Source organism: Triticum dicoccoides, chromosome 5A, assembly GCF_002162155.2.
Source record: "Triticum dicoccoides isolate Atlit2015 ecotype Zavitan chromosome 5A, WEW_v2.0, whole genome shotgun sequence".
In the NCBI taxonomy this organism is placed as follows: Eukaryota; Viridiplantae; Streptophyta; class Magnoliopsida; order Poales; family Poaceae; genus Triticum; species Triticum dicoccoides.
The window spans coordinates 550777586-550783172 of record NC_041388.1 but is presented as its reverse complement, the minus strand read 5'-3'; positions in this window follow the sequence as shown (position 1 = coordinate 550783172).

Here is a 5587-nt window from a genome sequence, read left to right as displayed (position 1 = left end):
GTACTCCTTCCTCCTATATATACCTACGTACCCCCAAACGATCAGATATAGAGCCAAAACCCTAATTCCACCGCCGTAACTTTCTGTATCCACGAGATCCCATCTTGGGGCCTGTTTCGGAGCTTTGTCGGAGGGGGCATCGATCACGGAGGGATTCTACATCAACACCATAGCCCTTCCGATGAAGTGTGAGTAGTTTACCTCAGACCTTCGGGTCCATAGTTATTAGCTAGATGGCTTCTTCTCTATTTTTGGATCTCAATACAAAGTTCTCCCCCTCCCTTGTGGAGATCTATTCGATGTAATCTTCTTTTGCGGTGTGTTTGTTGAGACCGATGAATTGTGGGTTTATGATCAAGTTTATCTATGAACAATATTTGAATCTTCTCTGAATTCTTTTATGTATGATTGGTTATCTTTGCAAGTCTCTTCGAATTATCGGTTTGGTTTGGCCTACTAGATTGATCTTTCTTGCAATGGGAGAAGTGCTTAGCTTTGGGTTCAATCTTGCGGTGTCCTTCCCAAGTGACAGTAGGGGCAGCAAGGCACGTATTGTATTGTTGCCATCGAGGATAACAAGATGGGGTTTTCATCATATTGCATGAGTTTATCCCTCTACATCATGTCATCTTGCTTAAAGCATTGCTCTGTTCTCTTGAACTTAATACTCTAGATGCATGCTGGATAGCGGTCGATGTGTGGAGTAATAGTAGTAGATGCAGGCAGGAGTCGGTCTACTTGTCTTGGACGTGATGCCTATATAGATGATCATACCTAGATATTCTCATAACTATGCTCAATTTTGTCAATTGCTTAACAGTAATTTGTTCACCCACCGTAAAATACTTATGCTCTTGAGAGAAGCCACTAGTGAAACCTATGGCCCCCGGGTCTATCTTCTATCATATTAATCTTCCAACACTTAGTTATTTTCATTGCCCTTTTATTTTACTTTGCATCTTTATCATAAAAATACCAAAAATATTATCTTATCATATCTATCAAATCTCACTCTCCTAAGTGACCGTGTAGGGATTGACAACCCCTTATCGCGTTGGTTGCGAGGATTTATTTGTTTTGTGTAGGTGCGAGGGACTTGCGTGTAGCCTCCTACTGGATTGATACCTTGGTTCTCAAAAACTGAGGGAAATACTTACGCTACTCTGCTGCATCACCCTTTCCTCTTCAAGGGAAAACCAACGCAAGTGCTCAAGAGGTAGCATATTCCGAATATAGTCATACGTGCTTATGGAAAAGAACTTGCATGACATCTTTTGTCCTACCCTCCTGTGGCAGCAGGGTCCTATTGGAAACTAAGGGATATTAAGGCCTCCTTTTAATAGACTACCGGACCAAAGCATTAACACATAGTGAATACATGAACTCCTCAAACTACGGTCATGACCGGCAAGTATCCCAATTATTAGCACTTCAGGGTTAACGGATCATAACACATAATAGGTGACTATAGACTTGCAAGATAGGATCAAGAACTCTCATATATTGATGAAAACATAATAGGTTTAGATCTGAAATCATGGCACTCGGGCCCTAGTGACAAGCATTAAGCATAGCAAAGTCATAGCAACATCAATCTCAGAACATAGTGGATACTAGGGATCAAACCCTAACAAAACTAACTCGATTACATGATAAATCTCATCCAACCCATCACCGTCCAGCAAGCCTACGATGGAATTATTCATGCACAGTGGCGAGCATCATGAAATTGGTGATGAAGGAAGATTGATGATGACGATGGCGACGGATTCCCCTCTCCGGAGCCCCGAACGGACTCAAAATCAGCCCTCCCGAGAGAGTTTAGGGCTTGGCGGCGGCTCCGTATCGTAAAACACAATGAATCCTTCTCTCTGATTTTTTTCTCCCCGAAAGTGAATATATGGAGTCAAGGTTGAGGTCGGTGGAGCGTCAGGGGGCCCATGAGGTAGGGGCGCGCCCAGGGGGTAGGGCGCGCCCCCACCCTCATGGACAGGGTGTGGGCCCCCTGACGTGGATATTTCTTCCAGTATTTTGTATATATTCCAGAAATAATCTCCGTTGATTTTCAGGTCATTCCGTGAACTTTTATTTCTGCACAAAAATAACACCATGGCAATTCTAGTGAAGACAGTGTCAGTCCGGGTTAGTTCCATTCAAATCATGCAAGTTAGAGTCCAAAATAAGGGCAAAAGTGTTTGGAAAAATAGATACGTCGGAGACGTATCAAAGCTCTACAATGTAGTTAATCGCACGTATTTTGGTTGCTCAAATTGAAGAGCTCTATGAATTCTAGGAGGATATGCAATTAACCTATGATATTCGTCCTGAAGATGATGTTGAAGATAATATCGACATTTGGGTGAATATGGATATGCCTCCAGTACTACCTGTATGTGAGTTTGTCAAATAAATTTGTTACTAATTTATATTGTTTATTTAAAAATAGTTGACAGCTTATTTCCATTCTTCAGAAATGTACGAAGGGTAGTAGACAAAACCTACTACACTGATGGCTCTGAACTAACTTGCGAGGAGAAAAATCATCTTATCTCATTTATTATCGATGTTAAGACTTTCAATAACAATTATGAAACTCCTCCACATTATGGTCAATACGTGCCACTAGTCCACATGTTGAACTACGGTAACATCCATGGAAATAGCATGGTAAGATTTTTTACTATTATGACACAACTGCATCTTTTGCATACATTCTTCTAAAGCTAAACTACATTGCTAACTACGTTATTATTATGTTCTTCAACAAAAAACTCCCGAAGGATTGTGTGCCTCATCTGATGCATATGAAAGGTGACATGGATATTATTAGCTTACAGCCAAGTCTGCCTATGGCTCACCGTAGTACATACAGAATTTCTCGAAGATATGAAGACCTCACAATCAAAGGATGAAGAAAAGTTATGAATGATCGTAGGGAGCTACTTGGAGGCAACATGGTGCGAAACCCACAAACTAGAGACAGGTAGATCTCCATTCTCCATAATGGAGAGTCAGAGGCTATCTTGTTTTATGCTATTTTACCTTAGACAGAGTAGCAGGTCCTAGCTAGTACCCATCATGTTCTAAGAACAATTAACTAGCTAGTGTTGGTTATGACTATTAGGAAGAGGAGTTGTTATTATGATGATGATGAGTTATGTGCTTGAATGTGTTAGAACTTAGAATGATGAGTTGTTATATGACTCATAGATGATGATGAGTATCGAGGATTTGTTATTATGATGATGAGTTCTTATATGACTATGATGATGATGACGACGATGAGTTGTTATTATGATGATGATGAATTATTATGATGACGATGAGCTATTGTATCAAAATTTGTATAACGGGTGTATAAATACATTATAAAACAAAAAACATAAAATATTAGCGCGGTTTCAAGGTTTACCAGCAGCACGCCTTTAACAGTAACGCTTGTTGCACGGGCGCTACTGCTATGTTAAGTTACCAGTAGTGCTGGATAGAAAGCACGCTACTACTAAAAAATAGTTGTAGCGTTGTAGCAGTAGCGTGTGTACCAGCGATACTGGTAGCTGATACGTCTCCAACGTATCTATAATTTATGAAGTATTCATGCCATGTTTACAACAATTTTATATGATTTTGGTATCATTTGATTAGAACTAACCCAGACTGACGTTGTTTTCAGCAGAACTACGTACCGTGATGTTGTTTTTTGTGCAGAAAAAAAGTTCTCAAAATGGGCTGAAAATTTACGGCGCTTTTTTATGGACCAAAGGAGACCCCCGAAGCACAAGAGTTGGTCTAGAAGAGTCCCGAGGCAATGACAAGGATAGAGGACGCGCCCCCCTATATTGCCGCTGCCTCGTGGACCCCATTGACGTGAGACCGACGCCAAAAATTCCTATAAATACCAAAATCCCCAGAAAGAAACCTAGATCGGGAGTTCCGCGGCCCCAAGCCTCTGCAGCCACGAAAAACCAATCGGGAGCCCGTTCCGGCACCCTGCTGGAGGGGAAAACCATCACCGTGGCCATCTTCATCGTCCCGGCGCTCTCCATGATGAGGAGGGAGTAGTTCACCGTCGGGGCTGAGGGTATGTACAAGTATCTATGTGTTTGATCTCTCTCTCTCTCTCTCTCTCTCTCTCTCTCTCGTGTTCTTGATTTGGCACGATCTTGATGTACCGTGAGCTTTGTTACTATAGTTGAATCATATGGTGTTTCTCCCCCTCTACCTTCTTGTGATGAATTGAGTTTTACCTTTGAGGTTTCACTATTATCGGATTGAATACTACTATAGATTTGAGAACACTTGATGTATGTCTTGTGTGGGATACCCGTGGTGACAATGGGGTGTTCTATTGATCCACTTGATGTATGTTTTGGCATTCAACTCGCGGATTCCCGAGGTGACATTGGGGTAATCTATGCATAGGGGTTGATGCATGTTTTTTGTCCTTGTTTCTCCGGTAGGAATCTTGGGGCCCTCTTTGAGATTCTTTGTGTTTGATTGAATATTATGAATCTTAAATTGTTTGATGCATATTGTATAATTGACCCACGGATACTTGTGGTGACATTGGAGTATCTAGGTGACATTAGGGTTGACTGATGTTTATCATATGGTGTTATTTTACTACGAACTCTAGGGTTGTTTGTGGCACTTATAGGAATAGCTCAATGAATTGATCGGAAAGAATAAGTTTGAGGTGGTTTTGTACCCTACAAGTAATTTCATCTTATGTTCTCCGCGATAGGAACTTTGGAGTGACTTTTGTCGCATGTTGAGGGATTGCCATATGATTTAGTTATGTTATCATTGTTGAGAGAACTTGCACTAGTGAAAGTATGAACCCTAGTCCTTGTTTCCAAGCGTTGCAATACTATTTTCGCTACTTGCTATCTTGTTGTTTTTATACTTTCAGATTATAAAAACCTATATCTACCATCCATATTGCACTTGTATCACCGTCTCTTCGCCGAACTAGTGCACCTATACAATTTACCATTGTATTGGGTGTGTTGGGGACACAAGAGACTCTTTGTTATTTGGTTGCAGGGTTGTTTGAGAGAGACCATCTTCATCTTACGCCGCCCACAGATTGATAAACCTTAGGTCATCCACTTGAGGGAAATTTGCTACTGTCCTACAAACCTCTGCGCTTGGAAGCCCGACACGAGTCTACAAGAAGAAGGTTGCTTAGTAGACATCAGTAGCTCAAAATCCAGCGCTACTGGTAAGGTTTTCCCGGGTAGTGCACCAGGGAGCAGAGCCGCCGCGCGCTGAGCTACCAGCCCGTCCCAGCCCAGATGGAGCCTGGAAGGGCCCAGATCTGGGCCGCGCGGGCGCCGCTGGCCACCACCAGTACCACCACGCTACCCTCGACCAACTATCGCGTCGCCACATCAAAGGCACCCGAGGCCTACAGGAACCCCGCCGCCGGCCGAGCAGCACCGCCGCATTCAGGAGGCCCTCGCCTCCCCCCTCCCCCACGCGTGCATAGGGAAAGAACAGCCCGCCGCCGCCAGGGCCCGACGGACCATGCCGGTGACAGCGGGAGGGGAGAGCGATGGGGAGGGGGCCGGAGGAGAGGGGGATC